Consider the following 21,612-nt stretch of genomic DNA (forward strand, 5'->3'; position numbering starts at 1 on the left):
CTAGTGCGTAATGTGTTTATGCTAATGAAGTTTGGGCCTAATGTGATTTATTGCCTAAAGTCATGCTATGATATTTTCGGATGGTTCCTAAGGCTAATGTGATATAGTACTGAGGTCATTATTGTACCAGTCGTTACTGGTAGTGTTTTATTTTTACTACTTGTGCTTCTAATGGTTCTGACCAAGGCCCGATTGACTTGGTCCTGTATATAGTCCCCTATGAATATTGCCTAGTGCCAGTTGGCACAGTGTAAATGTGTGATATCATGTGTTAATGATAATACAAAGGCTATTTTTTATATAACCTTGTGTGGAGTTTTTTTTGTGGTGGGCCTAGTGTGTTGCTGCTGTGTGTGTGTGTTGCACAAACGCTTTACACATTGCCTCTGAGATAAGCCTGACTGCTCGTGCCAAGCTACCAAGGGGGTGAGCAGGGGTTATCATCAGTGTGTAACTCCCTTGCCCTGACTAGAGTGGTGGTTTCTTTCCGGCTTAGGCACAAGCCCTAGCCAACCAGAAATCCCATTTCTAACAGTCTTTCTTTAACATATTCCAATGTTTGATTATTACCCGTTTGACTTTGATATTGGACCTATTAAAATCTGTGATAAACCTTGTTATTTCAGCAGTAGATGCAGTTGATGTCACAGTGCTTTTGGGCAACAGTAAATCCTCTCTCTTAAGGTTGGTGGCCCTTAACCGTACATTTTCCAAGACAGTGACTGGGTATCCTCTCCTCAGGAATCAATCAAACATCACGTCTACTTGTCTTGGGTACTCCTCCTCCTCGGAGCAATCCCTGCGAGCCCGCAGGAACTCTCCGTATGGAATGCTCCACTTTAGGGCTTTTGGGTGTGCACTGTTTGCTAATAGAATGCTGTTGCAAGATGTGGTCTTACGTAAAAGGATGGTACATATTCTCTCATCCTCCATGTAGATCCGTATGTCTTGGTAATCGACAGAGTTCCTACTGTATGTATAGGTAAACTGTAGGTTAAGAGATTTGTTGTTGAGTGATGATAGAAAATCCTTCAGATAATCCTCCTCTCCCTCCCATTTGAGGAAGAGATCGTCGATATAACGGACCCATAGCACCACCCTCTCCAAGTTGATGTTGTTGCTTTCTGACCACAAGCATTCTGCCTCCCAAAGCCCATCGTTAGATTTGCGTATGTTGGAGCGAATGATGTCCCCATGGCAGTGCCATGATTCTGCCTATAGAATTTGCCATCGAAGATAAAAACATTGTTAGTAAGACAAAAGGATATCATTCTGAGGAGCATTTTGGTATGACTCAGTAGGTTGAGGGACCATCCTCATGAATTATTGAGGTGTACAAGGAGACCACATTGATCTTAGCCATGATGTAAGTCGGTTTCCAAGGGGTATTGTTGATCCAATTTAGAAAATCCATAGAATCGCGTATGTAAGATGGTAGATCAGCGACATAGGGGAAGATGAAGATATCTATGAATCTGGAGGTGTTTTCAAGAAGAGATCCACACGAACTAACAATTGGACGGCCGGGGTATTTTCAAGTTTTTTGTGTACTTTGGCCAGTACATAAAGGGTCGACATGATTGGATGACTAATCTTTAAGTATTGTAATTCATCATCATCGATAAGACCCTCTTCATGCCAATGATGCAGCTTCACATGGAAAATTGACTTTATATTGTGGATCGATTGTTCTTTAATTTCTCATAGTTGGTCGGTCTTCTGACCTCTTGATGGTTTTTGTAGCGGTCCATCACCACGATATTTCCGCCCTTGCCGGACTGTTTGCTGATGATGTTCGTGTCTTGCCGTAAATCCTCCTTTTTCATATTAAAGTTCCTGTGGTTTCTGTGATCTTTTACTTTGACGTAGATGTCCCTCAGGTCTTCTGCCACCAGTTCCTGAAAGACATCCACCTCATTCTAAGGAGGTAAATGTGGGCAAAATGTGGATTTCCCTTTGCTTCCACTACTCACAGACATATTTATATATAGATGCACACATATATGCATATATATGTAAATGTATATACACACATATATATGAACACATGTATGTACATATATATATACACATATATATACATATATGTATATATATATACAGATATATGTGTATGTATATATATATATAAATATATATATATTCACTGAAAAAAACATAGGTTTCAGGGGCGTTATAGTTAGCTGGACATTTTCCTCGTACAAAACCCTAGAAATTCCCCTGTTATAGTTAGTTCAGCTAACTATAACTCGCGCCCCCACAATGCACTGCTGATGACGTCACATATTACATCACTCATGACATGGTCAGTGACATCACTGAAGACATCACTGATGACATCTTAAATGACATCACTGATGACATCATCCATGTGACAAATTAGTGCACCTTCTCACACCCTAATATAACCTTTGATACACCGACTCAAAATTTCAAACGGCCATTTTGACAACCATAGATACTCCAATACCAATAACTACACATCCACTCATTGACTTTTAGGTCTACATACATGTCCACTCACTCACCTGTACAGTCACTCATACTTACAGTCACTCTGTGCATTTATACACCTGTATAGACACTCACACACCGCCAATCATCCATTGAGGTACTGACACATCTAGTCAGTCATTCAAATAATTAATCACAGTCCAATTTACTCACCTATACAGTTAAACACACTCAAGTTCACTTGCTCATAAAAATACTAACAAATTCTGTGTCTTCCTGCAGAAAAACAAACAGCACATGACACAGATATCCTTGCATTATGGCGCATACAGCCACTCCCAAAATCACACACTCTCACATATAGATAGTTATATACTCTTACACACATATACACTGCGTTTCACATATGTAGTTACTGACACATGTACAACTGAGATATACATTCAATCACTAACACACCCTTACATACAGTCACCCAACCATACAGTCCATCACAGATGCACTCTTAAAACCATGCACCCACTGAATCACTCACTCACACATCTAGTCACAGAGTCACACACACCCTACCCACACAAACACTCAGGCACCCATACAGATACTCAGACAACCAATCAATCACCCATATAGACACTCATATAGCTATTCACAAAACCATGCAGCCACTTATACACCAACACACAGACACATACAGACATTCACACAGTTTAGTCACTAGTCTGCAGTAAGATACATTTAATGACTCACTTATAGAGTCAGTTACGCACCTAGAAAATCATCCATTCACACACTTGTATACCCTCTTATTCTTCAACAGGCCTTTCCCTATATATAGTAAACATATTAAAACTGTTCAGAAACACATACTCAATGGATGATGTCATCAGTGATGTCATCAGTGATGTCATTTGAGATGTCATCAGTGATGTCATCAATGATGTCACTGACCATGTCATGTGTGATGTAATATGTGACGTCATCAGCAGTGCATTGCGGGGGCGCGAGTTATAGTTAGCTGAACTAACTATAACAGGGGAATTTCTAGGGTTTTGTACGAGGGAAATGTCCAGCTAACTATAACGCCCCTGAAACCTATGTTTTTTTCAGTGAATTTCAAAGGTTTTTTAAATGTCAATTCCTAACTATAACGTGCATGAAACCTATGGTTTTTTCAGTGAATTTCAAAGGTTTTTTAAATGCTAATTCCTATCTCTAACTTATCTCTAAAGATATCGTGAAAAGCATTCTTTTTTAAAAGTAGGGTGCACATTAGTTTTGTGGAAAAGCATCTTTGTGATTGGTTAAGAAAAAGCAGTTTCAACGTGGAGTACATATCATAGGATGAAATTTGCTCATCTCAACCACACCTGCTACTTGCATTTGGAAGGCACTGTTCGAACTTAAAACAATCGTGAACTTTTAACCTGCACGCGTCGTTAAATGTTCAAGAAAATGTTGCAAAAGAATATCGTTAAGTTTTAAAAAATTGATGGACTTTTAACCTGCACGTGTTGTAGAATGTTCTAGAAAGTGTGTTGATAGAATACGTTGCACTTCTGACTTCTATGTGTTGTTGAATATTAAAAAAACGGTTCATATGGAAAATTAAAAAGAAACCAATAAAGAAGTTTTGAAACCTAAAAGAATCAAGGAACTATTCTAATTTATTCTTTACATGTATTTATGTGTGGAGCAACAAAATTATAGACACAACAGCACCAGGAAGAGGAAGAAGTAGGGAGTGGGGGGTGGGGGGAGATGGGCAGAATGGCACACATGCACAATTAAGTACAACACACATATAGACTAACAATGGCCAAAATGAAATACCCCAACAAGGAGCACAAGTCACACAACCCGCCAACATCACACCACTGAACGAGCATTGAAGTGAAAACCACGCTGCATTCATACAGGATGTGTACAAAGGCCAGTCGTTGGTGTTGTGGGATGTGTGCAACCGTGGTCATCATGGATGAGATGCCCAGCATGTGGCACATGGTCGAGTTCACTGTGTGTTATGTTGCCAAACGGCTGCTCCTCCCTCCCACGAGCCCCCACACTTTTGTATGGTGCGCTGTTGTATCTCGTGCACTCGTACGGCACACCATTGTAATGCCTATTTGCGCATGTCCTGCCACATTCCAACTACACCATCACAGTGCCGTTTGGAGGTGGTGCATGCCACTTTACAACATCGACTGCTGCGGCTCTTGTAGCAGGCCACACCAGAACACAGAGACACACTTACCGCACTTCCTGTACACGGACTTGTCCGAGACACCCCGTTCCCCTTGCCGGATAGGCACACCCCTGCATTGACCTGTGAACCCCAGACCAGCACATGCCAATTGTGCATGCAGGAGGATGCGTGCGTAGATACACGTCCAGGCTCACTGCCAACGCTGAGGTGACAGCACACTGTGATGTTGCAGGGCTCGTACCTATCATGCTAAGACAATGACCACAGGGACACACTTGATAAGATGTGGGTTTGGGGGGCATTGGCGGTCCTGGAGTTGTTGAGATGAGCCTTCTGGCCCTCATGGGTATCCCTGTATCATGCTCATTGACTCTATGGCACCTGTGGGTGTTCTGGTGTGGCTCTTGGCTGTGTTCCCTTTCATGGTGCACGTAGTTGTCCTGCTTAACACCAGCAGAAAGCAGGTGTCAAATCCCTGGTGCTAACGTGTCTTATTGCCGGAATTTGTTTCGCATTGCAATTGGTGTGAAAGTTGTGATGTGATTTTTTTTGTGTGCAGAACAATATACAAACTGAGCAATGTATCTCCTCAAGATCCAGCACCTGACCCACTATTCCCAATCAATATAAATACAATGAGATTTCTTAATAGATTTTGTGTGTACACTGTAAGTGCAGCCAATACCTCAGTGCAATTCAATACAGGATTTTAGTATTTAGAATAAATCGGAAAGGTGCACCTCGTGTCCGTTTGCGCGGGAACGGCTAGTCTCCATTTCATTATCAGCACTTTAATGGAAGTAAAGTTGAGATAAATCTAACACACTATTCAGAAGTTGGTGCAAACTGCAGATATCACCAGTATTCCAGCGATAAGTGCCCCAAAATGTAACACCATGGTGGACTCCATCAAATACCAGTAATAAGAACAAGAAAGAGTCACACATCAGTTAAGAGAACAACCAAAAACGTTATTAATTTTTTTTTCAAAATTTATTTTTATGATCATATGTAAACGATAAACTATTTTCAAACTTTATTTTTTTATTAACATATATATGAACGATAAACAAAATGTATGAAAAATAATACAAAACAACAAGGCGGAACACTCCTGTGGGGACCATGGATGGCGACGACAGACCTGGAAAATCAGAAAGATTGTTAAAAAAAAACAACATGCTATTCTCAACAAAATACCACAAGAAACAAATCACAGATATATAAAATGCATACAGCTAACAAAATTTTATAAGTTTAACTTACAAAAACTGTAAATGTTGCCGCTTTAAAATATTTACCGAATCTGAGGATTTTTTTTTGCAGAAGGCACCACGCCCACAACGTTTTTCTTCAGTGGTGAGGACATTTTTTACGTGCAAGATTTGCAAAAGAGTTCTGTCACGAGGGGATCCTAACAAGAAATACTCGTACGGCACGGCAAGTATGATGAAACACCTAAGGACCCTTCATCCGAACAATCTTACACGAGAAGAGTGCAAACAGATGAGAAACACTCCTATTCTGTATCTGTAAAAAAGAAACACAAATAAATGTATATTAATAACTTTCAAAATTATACTATTCCATTACTGTACAAACACATTTTATATAAATACTGACTAAGAAACTATGTCCCTGAACCACAAGTGTGACGATGGTTAAAACACTACATGCATAGTGCATACAACTTTGAAGCAGTTCATGCCCTAAAGCCTACCTCACTAAGACTCTACATGCTAACTGACTAAATGATTACAGTACTATAAGGAGACACACTGGGTGAGTGACAGGGTGTTTGCTAGAAGAGTATGAATACTAACTAGGGAATTGAATGTGTGAAACACAACTGTGTAGGTGATTAGAGGACTGCATCCATACTGCCTAGGCATTTAAAGCAGTCCATGTGCTAAGGCCTGGCTCACTGCATGACTACTTGGTTACTTGGTAACTGACTGAATGATTAGAGTACAGCAAGGAGAGTGCCTAGGTGAATTTATAAGTGCTAGGCTTTTCGCACAGGGAATGGATTAGTACTTGGTACTGAATAGGGCACTAGAGGAGTGCAAAGGCAGTGACAAGATGTTTGCTGGACTTCATGGATACTGACTAGGAAATTGAAAGTGTAAAAAAGAGGTGTCTACGTGGTTAGAAGACTGCATGCATAGTGGATAGGGGTTTGAAGCAGTCCATGTGCTAAGGCCTGGCTCAGTGCATGAATACTTAGGCACTGACTGAATGATTAAAGTACTGCAAAGATAGTATCTTGGTGAATTTATAAGTGTTTGAGTTTTCGCACAGTGAATGGATTAGTACATCATGCTGGATGGGTCACTAGAAGACTGAAAAGGGAGTGACAGGGTGTTTCCTGGAAGTGTATGGATACTGACTAGGGAATTGAAGGTGTGAAAGACAACTGTGTAGGTGGTTAGAGGACTGCATGCATAGTGGATAGGGGTTTGTAGCAGTCCATATACTAAGGCCTGGGTCACTGGATGAGTACTTGGGTACTGACTGAATGATTAGAGTACTGCAGGTAGAGTGTCTGGGTGAATTTATTAGGGTTTGGCGCAGTGAATGGATTAGTACATGATGCTGAATGGGTCACTAGAGGAGTGCAACGGGAGTGACAGGGTGTTTGCTGGACATGAATGGATGCTGACTGGGGAATTGAAGGTGTGAAAGACAAGTGTATAGTATGTTAGAACACAACATGCATACTGCATAGACATTTGAAGCAATCTATTTGGTACTTAGAAACTGACTAAATAATCAGACTACTTCTAGGACAGTGCTTAGGTAAAACTTTTAAATTTTCAGTTCTGCCACAGTGAACAGAATAGTACATGGTACTGCACCTTAGTGTCAAACCATGACTCATTGTATCAATGCATAAGCAAAGACTAGCTTCTAATGCTACTAAAACTTGACAACATGACAGTTTTTAAAAGAGTTATCTGCTAAAAAATACACGATGTTACCAAATGCTTCTCTCTCTTTAGACAATCAACACTATCCTAGGAGTTTACCAAAACTAATTCACTATTCTAGAAGAGTTAATGGTACTGAACACAATCTACATATTTAAGTACAGCATATCAGTGTCAAAGCATGACTCATTTAATCAACGCATAAGCAAAGACTGGATTCTAATGCTACTAAAACTTCACAACATGACAGGTTTAAAAAATGTTATCTGTCAGCAAATACATGATGTCACCAAATGCTTCTCTCACACTGATCCCAAATACACACTAACTCACACTGTGATTCTAGACAAGCACCACTATCCCTAGGAGATTACCAAAACTCATTCACTACAGTGCAAGTGGTAAGGGAACTGCACACAATCTACATATTTCAGGACTGCACTTTTCTGTCAAAGCCTGACTCATTTAATCAAATCATAAGCCATAACTGTCTTCTAATGCTACTAAAACTTCACAACATGACAGGTTAAAACAGTTATCTGTCAGCAAATACACGATGTTACCAAATGCTTCTCTCACAGTGGTTCCCAAATGCACACAGACTCACTGTGTGATTCTAGACAAACAACACTATCCCTTACACTATACCAAAACACATTTCTTCATCTAGAAGTAGTACTACATTTTAGTATAGAAACATAACATAACTCATTTCACAAATTCAGAAACAATGACTGGTTTCTAATTCTACCAAAATATAAAAACAGCACAGTTATCTGTCTGCAAACACATGAAATGCTTATCACAGAATGGTTTCTACATGCACACACACTGTCAATAAGATTGTAGAGAAAAAAAGTACTCCCTACACTTTAGCAGGAGAAATACATTAGTCTGATTAAAATCAAAATAGTCTACATACATCCCTTCACAATTAAATAACTCATCTTTCAAGTTCTTTTGTAGATTTAGAAGTATATCAGTCACTCACCATATTTTCTTTTACAGAATCTCTGCACTGTGCACCTCTCAGCAAAAACAAAGAATGGAAAAGTTTCCCTTTCATTTTCCACACATATACATGTAAACATCAAATCACAATCCTTCACACATAAACTCAAAAGCAAATACACATTTCTATTGGTTAAACATTTCAACCCTTTCCAACTGAAAGACATTTCAACCCTTCCCCCAATCTGCCTTCTGCCTGTTACCATAGAAACAGGTCATGGAACACTGCACTAAGCACACAGGTCAGAAGTTCAGCACACAATGTTCCTACACAAGAGAGGAAGTGTGCTTCACTTTTCAACATATCAGCTAATCATATATAATGTTCCTTACAATCTCTTTTTGTTAACCAATAAGAATCATACCTTTAAAAAACAGAAATATACACCCTACCTTTCAGTGTACAAAGTAGTCATAAAACCAATGATTTCTTGTCTTTTTAAAAAACAATTCCGTGGATCCGTGTACCCAACGCGATAGGATGCGCGCACTGTGCGCGCATTTCGCCGTTTAAAAAAAAAAAAGGGGGCCCCAGGGGGACCTTCTGGGACCCCCTAAGCACCTCTAGAGGGTCAGAGTATTTCCACTCTGCCCCCTTTATATGTTTTACACACTTATTCCCCTTGCTTCTTCAGCCTCGCTTCTACCGAGGCAGAAAATGGCCGCCACCAGTTCCTGGTTTCGAATGTAGAGAGACACTCGACAGCCAATTAGCATTCAGCGTGCGATCGGGAGGATGCACGCTCGGTTCGGGAAGAGTGCGCGCTCGGTTCGGGGAGGGTGCGCGTACGGTGCGTGTACAGTCCGCGGATCCTCCGCGGCCATAGATATTTATGTATTTTTAACTCTAATTTTCTCAGGAACTACTGAACGAATTCACACCATTTATGCAAAAGGCACGAGTCTGAACTGAGGACTACCTCTTTGCCAAATTTGGTGTCATTCCGTTCAGCGGTTCGGGCTGTAGCTGCGACAACAGATCCTATGGGAAATTGCATGGGGAAAACGCTTTTTGGGACCCCCCTTTTTTCTCGGCCCCTGATTGACAAATCACCACAAAACTTTCAGGGTAGAAGTGGAGCGGACCTGGCCAAAAGTTTGGAAAATTTCGCGAGAATTCATCAACCGGCGCCAGACTTATTGGGAATAGAATGTTGCGGATTTCCGATGAAAAATAGGTCCTAACTATAACTACCTACTGGCGACCGCCAGTAGGTAATATATATAAAAAAATACATACATATATATATATATATATCTATATATATATATATATATATATATAGATATATATATATATAGATATATATATACATATAGAGATATTATCTACTGGCGGTCGCCAGTAGATAGTTATAGTTAGGACCCTGTTTCCATAGGAAATCAGCAACATTCTATTTGGAATAACTTTGGCGCCGGTCGATGAATCCTCGCGAAATTTTCAAAATAGGTGGGGCGCTACGCTCCGCTCCTACCCTGAAAGTCTCGGGGGGATTCGTCAAGCGGGGGCTGAGAAAAAAGGGGGGTCCCAAAACGCGTTTTTCCCATGCATTTTTCCATAGGACCTTTAGACACAGCTACAGCCCGAACGGCTGAACAGAGTTACTTGAAATTTGGCAGAGAGGTAGTCCTCAGGTCAAGGAAGTGCCTTTTGTAGGTCTGGTGTAAATCTGTTCAGTAGTTCCTGAGAAAATAGCATTTAAATCAATATATATATGTGGGCGGAGCCTAACCACACATCTCATCCTGAGATCTGATTGGCTGTCAGCACTTCATCCAAGAAGTGTTGGCAGCCATCTTGGGACCAATATACATGATAGCACCTCATTAAAAAGCATTGCAGTTAATAGAAGATTTTAAGACTTTAGTTACATTATAAATCATTTGTTGATGGTACCATACTCATTTTAGGAATTGTGGTATGTTCTAAGGTGATTTCACCATGTGAAAAAGCCTTCTGCTGGGATATCATGATTGAGAGAAAAATATTTTCTCATGCTTTTACCACAGAGGTTTGGAAGGTGATCTATAAGCTAAACTGAGAGCTTATTTTCTGTAAATTCACATTATCTTTCTCAGTCATGTGAGAATGAAGTCTGACATTCTCAGTAAAACATGTACATCCAACAAGGGCAGAGACTGTCAGTTGATTCCTTTGTGTTCTACTGCAGCTTTCCAGAGTGTTCCAAAGAACTACTAGAGAGCTAACCGTCCTACTTATGATAAATGTATGGCACACCTGAAGCCATCTTGCTTGGATTAAAGTGGTAACTCTTAAAACATTTAATTTAAAAAGGAACAAAATGAGGTGGTTCATTTTTCCATAAAAAGTATGATTAGTGCTGCAGAAAGAAAAATTAGGGCACATTTTGAGTGACTTCTCAAATCCTGGCATGCAGACTGAAACATGCACTTTCAATACCAGCAGCAGTTTTCCCTGGTGAGCAGTAGCTTTACTACAGTGATCTAATGAGTAAAAAGAGTGCTAACATTCTGATTTTATGGCAAATGTGTGACACATTTGAATGCCTTCTTGATGGAATCAAAGTAAAAAACTGAAAGTATTTCCTACTGAGGAGACTGCAGTAAATGAGGAAATTAGGAAACTTCATAACAAATAAGTCTCCCAAGATGGCCACCAGAGACAAAAGAGCCCAAATGTAGCCCAAATATCACCCAGATGTAGCCCAAGTATAGCCCAATGACAGAATGTCCAAGAATGTTCTTAAAAACAACTAGAGCACTTACTGTCTTCATTATGACAAAAGTATGGCACATCTGAAGCCATCTTGATTGGAATAAACTGGTAACACTTAAAACATTTAATTTAAAAAGGAACACAATGAGGGGGTTCATTTTGCCATAGAAATTATGATTAATGCTGAAGAAAGAAAATGAGGGCACATTTTGAGTGACTTCTCAAATCCTCTTCTATTTCATTAAAAAATTCTGACATGCAGACTGAAACATGCACTTTTAATACCAGGAGCAGACTTCCATGGTGAACAGTAGTTTTACTACAGTGATCTAATGAGCAACTAGAGTGCTAACATTCAGAATTCATGGCAAATGTGTGACATATCTGAATACCTTCATGATGGAATCAATGTAAAAAACTGAAAGCATTTCCGACTGAGGAGACTGCAGTACATGAGGAAATTAGGAAACTTCATAACAAATAAATCTCCCAAGATGGCCACCGGAGACAAAAGAGCCCAAATGTAGCCCAAAATCACCCAGATATAGCCCAAATATAGCCCAATGACAGAAGTGTGCAAAACACTTATTATTTTGTGTTTTTGCAGTGTTATATAGTGCAGACTTGTCAGGTATTGGAGTGCTTTACATGAGCATTGGTTACATCACACAAGAACAAATTCATTTTGGTTGTAGACATGGGGAGACTAAGTGATTTGACCAGAATCACAGAATGTCGAGCTGAAGCAGAAACTTCAACCTGGTTCCCCAGTTGCAAAGTCTGCAGTTCTGGAAGTAACACCACATCCTCTCCCCTAAGTGCAACATTTAATCAAGTTGTCAACTAGATAAAAAAACATAAAGATAACAAATAATTTAAAAGTGCTTTGTCGCTATTTGAAAACTCAGAAAATATGTCCTTATTTTAGTCTTTTAGAGCACTAACCATAATTTTGATGCCAATAAGACCCTCTCATATATGTAATTTCTAAAGGAATGCTCTAGGTATTACAGTTTTGATTACATCAAGATGATGTCAGGCGTTCCACACTTTTGTAATAAATATAGAATGTTAGCAATCTAGTTGTTCATTAGGATACTGTTGAGAGGCAGAGGCCAGGGGCACGGACTCTGAAAATTGAAGGCAGGTAGGAGGGTGCAAAGGCAACAATTTAACCACACTGAGCAGGCAGGAAGGGCCATGGAAGCACAACAGACTATGGAGGGCAGTGGAAAGGGGGGCAGGGGCAACAAACCAACAATACAGGACTTGCAAGAGAGGCTGTTGGAGGGAAGATCTATTACGGGTCAAGGAAGCTAGGGGCGGTCCCCAGAGCCCCGGGAGCCACCACAGAACTGAGCAGGAGAGTGAGTCAGGGACAAAAGGGGCACCTTAATTTGAGCCGGGGTGCCTAGGAACGCTTGCTCCAAAAATGAAGAAAACAGACATATGAGACATGGAATTGGAGGCAGAATACAATGGCAGTTTAATGAGAAGATGCAACTTCAAAGAAACCGCAGAATAGAGACATAAAGTACAAAATACAGAATCCAGATAATCATACAGCTGTCATGATATTCTCTGTATCTCAATTAATGGACTGACAGAGAGAGAGAGAAAACACATCTATAAATGCATCATGAGAAACAAGTTACACCAAGGAAAATGTTACCTAGGGACACTCACATTTACTCTTAGAGCAAGCATTCCTGCAATTACAATACAACATCTTTTAAATGCAAAAGTAAAGAGAACAATGGTTAAACTTAACATGACATTTCATATAGGTAAAATAGAATAAGATACTTCAAGCAAAGCAGAGCAAGACATTTTAAGCAAAGGAAGACAAGAGCTCCCAGTTCTTGGGGAAAACCTGCACAGCCTGTTAACCTACATACAGACGGCGAGGTTGTCCGTCGATATCTGTGGGTGCTCCCTTTTTATATCATTTTGTGGGCTCCTTTGCACGCTACATCTACCTACGTATGCTACCCAAAAGCTTCGTCTGCAGATTTTACCAGACATTTCGTCATTTACCCACTTAATGCTGACAATGGACTGGGTGAAAAGGTCAGTCTCTCAGGCCAATCGCTTATCGTAAGTTCCATAGAGCAAGCAGAAAATAATGGGTATTGTACAGGAATTCAATATATTCATGTATAAAATCTCCTCAGTTCTCCTAACTTGACGCTCTGCGGTTGCCACTTCCTTAAAAGCGGGAAACCTGCCCAGGAAGCAAGTACCAGTCCAGGATGCAGCCTACTGTATGTCGACAGCTTCAGGGGGATGTTGAACTTTGATACCGAGCACGGAGCACTCGGGTAGGGTGGGGGCTACTAGTTTGGAGCAGAAGGCCTCGCAGACCTGCCTTCAGACTGCTATACACTAAAATTGCAGAGCTATGGTCAATTTAACAAAGAGGCCTACATATTGAACAGAAGGGCCTACACAGGGGTTTTATGCTGGCTGAGTGGTAAGGATGTCTCAGGATAATTATATAGCAACACAGGACCCGCTGGTCAATTTAATACGGCCTACAAATGCGGCTGGCAGGGCAAGGACAAGGGTCTCATACTTCAGGTGTGGACAGAACGGGCCAGGGGCCCCCTGTGATACAAAATCTACCCTCCTTCAAGGCTGTGGCAATGTAATAGACCATTGTGGGCAGAAGGAAGAGGCAATGGTAGTACAACCATACATGCCAACAGACCCGATTCAGCCAGGAAACGTCCAATGTTTTTAAGCTCAAATGGGCTTTATTTGATCTGTCTCCTGTCTACAATATCCTCTTTTTCAATGTAACTCAAAGGGGAAAATCAATACCCCAGTTTTTTTTCAAAATCTCCCTCTTACCAAGTTCAAAATGTTCGCAAGTATGGTACATTGGATCATGGAAGGAAATGGGATAGGGACATGGACTTGGATAACAGAGGACAGGAGAGACATGGAGAGGTGCACCAAACTGACCCTGCAGGGCAGGCATCAGGGTTTGCAGCAGCACAATACACCACACAGGGCATGCAGGACGGGAGTGCAGCACAACAATCCATAGAAAGCAAGAGGGAGGGGACAGGACCATGCACATGGACAACAGAGAACAGAGGGGCAAGAGGCAATGGTAGCTAGCTGACCATAATGGACAGACAGGAGAGAAGGCTGCAGCATAACAGACCATAAAGGGCAGGAGGGACGGATCAGGGGCATTACAATGGAACAGACAAGCCAGGAGGGAGGGAGTAGGGGTCTGCACATGTAAACAGAGGGCTGGGGGCAAGGGGGCAGGGCAGGAGCAGCAAGATGGCCATGGAGGTCAGACAGGATGGGCACTAGAAGCAAGACACAACATGAAGAGCAACAGTGAGACTGTGATGGCATACACACAGACCATGGAGGGAAGGTGGGAGGGGGTCAGGGGCAGCTAACTGACCACACAGGGAAGGTGGGAGGGGCCATGGCAGCACAGAAGACCATGCATGGCAAGTGGGAGGGTTAGTGGCAGCACAATGGCTATGATGGGCAAGAAGGAGGGTGCAGGGGCATGCACAAAGGACGATGGAGGATAGAAGGGAGGGTCAGGACCTGTGCACAGACAAGAAAGTTCAGGGGAAGGGGCCTCACAACAGACCACACGGGGCAGGCAGGAGGAGCAGTTGCAGCACAACAGACCAGGGAGGGCAGAAGGGTGTGGCAGTACAATGGACCATGTAGGACAGGAGGAAGAGGATAGAGGCATGGCATGTGGACAGGCAGGGTGGAGGTGGCAGGGACAGGTTACAGTCATCTGACAATGCTAGGCAGGTGGGAGGGGAGTGGCAGCTCAACAGAACACTCAGAGTAGATAGGAGTGGCAGGTCCATGGGACATGGTGGGCAAAAAGGATGGAGCAGGGGCATGCACAAAGACATCGGAGGGCAGGGGGAAGGAGAATAGGGGCAGCAAGCTAAGCACAGAGTTTAAGCAGGAGGTCAATGATGGGGCATAGAATTGGGCAATGGAGGGCAGGAGGAGTGGACTGGTACATCATACTAAATTGAGGGCAGTGGCAGCACATCAGACCATGCATGGCAGGAGGGAGGAGGCTAGTCCATGGATTCACACAACAGAGGATAGGGAGGAGGGGGATGGGGCAGCAAGCTAACTGTACAGAGAAGGCGGGTATTAGAAACTTTATTGTTTTTAAAACATTTTGTCTGTGCAAACTACTTAAAATATGAACAAGTATGCAGCATAATCTCACTTTTATTCAGGAAGAAGAAGACGTTAGTGACTGTGACTCCGGGCTCACTTGGCAAAAACACCCCCTGACCCTCCACCCCCTATCGCAAAATGTAATGCCCGTGAAAAGGGTAGGTGAACACAGTGTTATATAGAACATAGTCCTGAGAGCACGATTGAAAATGAAAACTAGATATAGTGTATGGTATAAACTATGCACCAAAAAGTGTGATATAAGATGAACCAGGCGTGAAATATAATATGCAATACATTGTGCGCAATGACAGATTCATTGGAGAGCGCGAGATAGCACAGGCACTAGCGCGTGCTATGCGATATGCGCCTTGGAGTGTAATATGCACAGGGCAGTGTTGTGTAACCTAACTAGTCTCTAAAGTTGTAATATAAAATATGTGCTGGGGAGTGTAACGTTGCATATGCACTGTGACAAAGATATGGATCCCAAATTGTAATATGTATGGCATAGCACTGTGCGTTATAACATAGGCATCGAGGAAGGCACGTTAGATGGGGCAATATAACCCGTGCGAAGACAAGTGTGGCATGACATTTTCACGGGGTGGTGTTACAGTGCACATGGGCTAGAGAGTGTCATAGCATATGCACTAGCTAGTGGAATACAATACAGGGGTGTGTGGCACTCGGCAGGCAATGGTGGGTGTAACACAGCATTGGGCTCTGTCAGGAGCGCGCTGTGACTCGCAAGTGATGTTCGTCCCCTTTCCAGAGAGTAAAATAAAAAGTATTACAAATCCGGCAGTGGATGTGTGTTTTATTAACTGTGAGGGGGGTTTCTTGCATAGTTTTGGTCGAATTTTTGTCGAATCCCCTTTGAATGGCTTGGTGTGCATGTGTATTAAATGTGCCCGTCAATAGCTACCCATGTTTGTATAAATAAACGACAAGGGTGTCTACCGGGATTAGGCACGGTAGAGCATCAGACATGTCAGAGCTTCACTAGTGGTGTAAATACATTCCACGTGGATTAATTGCATGCATAGTCGCCTTTTAATGAATATCACGCAAATCGTCATGGTGATAGGTACGTACGGTTTGTCCAGCATGTCCTAGGTGTGTCTATAAATATATATTTTTTAAAAATAATAAAAAACAGTGGCCGGCCCTGGGGATTGGGGTCAAAAAAATATAATTAGGAGACAGGCCCTGGGGGATGGGGTCATCAGGGCCAATAAATTAGAATAAGAAGGGGAACCACACAGCCCCCCTTCTTAAAAAAATAAAATAAATAAAAGACTGGCATCGTGCCGGAGGCCATGCCCCCTCCATGCAGCACTCTGCAAACGCGCCCCCAACAGGCATCTCCAGTATGCGCCAGGGAGCTGCGCTGCAGACAAGTGTTCTGAGGCCAAGCCCCTTTTTACACCTCTCTGCAACGCAGCTCTGTGGCGCTTACTGGAGGTACCTAGTGGTCTAGTGTGACCCTAGGGACCCTTAGGATTCAAGGGGACTTAATCTCTCAACTTAGAACAGCCACAGGGCGCGTTTACACAGTGGTGAAGGGAGGGGACGGGGCCTGAGGTGACGTGTGCAAACACGCACCATGGCACGTTTTAAATTGGGGATATAATTTCCCTTCAATACTGAGGGCCCCTGGGGGCTAACTAGCCCACCAAGTGCTTCCAGTAAGCGCCACTGAGCTGCATTGCAGAGAGGTGGTCCAGGCCGTGCCACTTTTTACACCTCTCTGCAACGCAGCTCTGTGGCACTTACTGGAGGTACCTAGTGGGCTAGTTGGACCCTAGGGACCCTCAGGACTCAAATGAACTTAATCTCCCAACTAAAAACGGACACAGGGCGTGTTTACACAATGGTGAAAGGAGGGGACGGGGCCTGAGTTAACGTGTGCAAAAACGCCCTGTGGCCTGTTTTAAGAGGTAGTTTTAATCCCCATGCCCTATTATATACTAGGGGCTTATAGAGGAGGTAAGGCTAATCACAGGGGGACCCCAACGCATAATGTTCCCTAGTGTATGTAGGTGTTTTCACTGTATTCTAAGTGTCTTTTAACATAGCACTGGCTCTAGGACTGGTTAGTCAGACTCAGTTACCACCAGTATCCGTCTGAAAAAGTTGAGGGTACAGGATGATTTTGCAACAAGGCTTCTTTCTGCTCTTCTTTTTGTTCTTTCTGCACGTTATCCTTCTTCCTGCACTTATCTTCGTATTTGAGGACTTCTGTTGCTTCTTTCTGCACTTCTTTTGTTTCTTTCTGTGCATTTTTTCTTCTTTCTTCACATGTCCTATCTCTGTAGGCATAGTTAGAAATTAGCATTTAAAAAACCTTTGAAATTAACAGAAAAAACCATAGGTTTCAGGCACGTTATAGTTAGGAATTAGCATTTAAAAAACCTCAGAAATTCACTGAAAAAACCATAGGTTTCAGGGGTGTTATAGTTAGCTGGACTTTTCACTTGTACAAAACCATTGAAATTCCCCCGTTATAGTTAGTTCAGCTAACTATAACTCGCGCGCCCGCAATGCACTGCTGATGACGTCACATATTACATCACTCATGACATGGTCAGTGACATCACTCATGACATCACTGATGACATCTCAAATGACATCACTGATGACATCATCCTTGTGATAGAGTGGCAGACCTCCTCTCACCCTAATATAACCTTTGATACACACATTCAAAAATAGAGACTAAAATTTTCAAAACAATGGACATACCAATACCAGTTACAACAACCTCTTCAGTAATTCTAAGATCCACATACACATCCACTCATTCACCAACAGTCCAATACAGTCACTCATACATGTACTCACTCATCATATGTACTCATACACCTATACATCCTGTTACACAATGCCACTCATCCATAGAGTTACTCACACACATAGTCACTCATGCTAATAAAGAATCAAACATACATTTACTTGCATATACAGTTATACACACACCACCACACTTACTTCTACGGAAACTTACACATACTTAGTCTTTTAAACAATCACTTATAGAAACACATACTTATTCATACAGGAACTCTTTCAATCTCTCACTCTCACATATACTCACATATATACACCAATAGTCACATATACTAGTTTAAAACATATGTAGTTACTCATAAAGACACTATTGAGACAGTCATTCACTCACTAACACACCCATACACACACTCATCCACCCATACAGTCCTGCACACATGCTGTCTTCAACACATACAAACAGTGAGTCACTCATTCATGCACCTATGCACTACGTAATACCCCCACCGAACCATGCAGACACTCAGACTGATACTCAAAAAACCAACTAATAACCTATATAGACACCCATGTAGCTACTCACCAACCCATGCAGCCACTTATACACAAAGTGAGAGACTGATAAAGATATTTACATATTTAAACATTACTCACTAAGCCATGTATTCACTATGATACACTTAATCAGTCAGTTACACAATCAATTTTTCAAAAACAAATCATCCGTTTAGACACTTATATACCCATTTATTCTTCCATCGACCTTGAGATATACATATATAAAACATATTTAATTTTCAGAATAACACACATTCACTGGATGATGTCATCAGTGATGTCATCAGTGATGTCATTTGAGATGTCATCAGTGATGTCATGAGTGATGTCACTGACCATGTCATGAGTGATGTAATATGTGACGTCATCAGCAGTGCATTGCGGGCGCGCGAGTTATAGTTAGCTGAACTAACTATAACGGGGGAATTTCAATGGTTTTGTACAAGTGAAAAGTCCAGCTAACTATAACACCCCTGAAACCTATGGTTTTTTCAGTGAATATATATATAGAGAGATATAGATACAGATATATATATATGCATATATATATATATATATATATATATATTCACTTAAAAAACCATAGGTTTCACACATGTTATAGTTAGCTGGACATTTCCCTCTTAAAAAACCAATGAAATTCCCCCGTTATAGTTAGTGCAGACAACTATAACTCACGCGACCGCAATCCTCTGCTGATGACGTCAGATATTACGTCACTGTATTTAGACACCTATTTACCCATGTCTTCTTCCATTAATCTTTAGCTATACATATATTACAAATATTTATTTTTCAGAAAGACACATATGTAATCAGTGATGTAATATCTGACGTCATCAGCAGAGGATTGCGGTCGCGTGAGTTATAGTTGCCTGCACTAACTATAACGGGGGAATTTCATTGGTTTTTTATGAGGGAAATGTCCAGCTAACTATAACATGTGAGAAACCTATGGTTTTTTAAGTGAATTTGCAAGGTTTTTTAAATGCTAATTCCTAACTATAACGTGTGTGAAACCTATGGTTTTTTAAGTGAATTTGTACGGTCTTTTAAATGCTAAGTTATGTATTTATTAATATATATTTTTTTCAGGGTCTTCACCGTGCGCGCAACGAGCGTGCTCCATGCACTTCACGCACCATGCGAGCGCCCACGATGCGTTGTGCGTGCCATGCGTGCACTGTGCGCGCATCCCGCGCTTTTAAAAAAAAAAATGTTTTTTTCATCCTTGGGGGTCCTTCAGTGACCCCCTGACAAAGGCTAGGGGGTCAGGAACTGTCCACCCTGCCCCCTTTTCACGTTCTCCACCTTTGTTTTTCACTGCCTCAGACTGCGAGAGACAAAATGGCGGACGACACTTCCTGATTTTGACCGATTCGAATGTTTACTGACATCTAACAACCAATCAGAATTGCGCTCGCGCACGTCACCGTGCGCGCACCGTGCGCACGGTGCGAGGCTATAGATATGTATGTACTTTTAACTGCAATTTTCTCAGGAACTACTGAACAGATTGACTCCAGATATGCAAAAGGCACATTCCTGACCTGAGGACTACCTCTTTGCCAAATTTAAAGTAATTCTGTTCAGCCGTTTGGGCTGTACCTTGGACTAAAGGTCCCTATAGAAAATTGCATGGGAAAAACGCGTTTTGGGACCCCCCTTTTTTCTCAGCCCCCGCTTGACGAATCCCCCTGAGACTTTCAGGGTAGGAGCAGAGTTCCCCACCTATTTTGAAAATTTTGCGAGGATTCATCAATCGGCGCCAAAGTTATTCCAAATAGAATGTTGCGGATTTCCTATGGAAACACGGTCCTATCTATACTATCTACTGGCGACCGCCAGTAGATAATATATATAGCGCCTTGAGACCCTTACAGGTGAGTAGCGTACTTCACAATTCCCTGATTGATTGATTTATACCTGCATATCTATCTGTGTATACATAGCGCCAGAAGGTAGTTATAGTTAGGACCAAAAAAGTGTCATACTAGGTTCTGTGGGGTATGGAAACTTTAGGGGTGATCCATGCAGTGGGAAACAAGAAATTCTGTTTTTCCCATGTGGGTGCATAATCACAGTCTCTTAATTGCAAACTTATTAAATAATGCAAATGTCTGAGGCGGGAACTGCCACGCCTTGTGGCTGACGACCGGAGCTTTCGAACTGGCTCCCTCCCTGTAAGGGCTCCAGTTCACCTTCGTTCCATTAAATAATGCAAGGCATGGCAGGTCCCGCCTCAGACATTTGCATTATTTAACAAGTTTGCAATTAAGAGACTGTGATTATGCACCCACATGGGAAAACCAGAAGAGCACTACATCACCCACAAGGCCCCGAGGAAGGTCACGCCCACTGAGGCAGGTGCTGTAATTATAGCAGGGCTCTCAGCTGCACTTCCAGTCGTTCTGCAACAAACGCCACTGAAGAAAGGTTTACCCCTGAAACGCGTCTGGCGTAAATGTACTGAATCCTGTTCTCCTTTGATGGTTCCTGCTAGCAGGCTGTCTTCCAATAAATGTGAGTGCTAACTTACCTTCGTGTGGCTTCACTTCAAATGGGTTTCCTGTTGTTTGTGGATGTTAAAGCGGCCCATTCCCGGTCGCGAAGAGGAGCCCACCGCTGCCTGCGGGTCTTTGGCAGCACGACGCTGGCGCTGCCACACTTGGAACGAAGGTGAACTGGAGCCCCTACAGGGAGGGAGCCAGTTCGAAAGCTCCGGTCGTTAGCCACAAGGCGTGGCAGGTCCCGCCTCAGACATTTGCATTATTTAA

Source organism: Triturus cristatus, chromosome 2_1 (assembly GCF_964204655.1).
Source record: "Triturus cristatus chromosome 2_1, aTriCri1.1, whole genome shotgun sequence".
Classification (NCBI taxonomy): domain Eukaryota; kingdom Metazoa; phylum Chordata; class Amphibia; order Caudata; family Salamandridae; genus Triturus; species Triturus cristatus.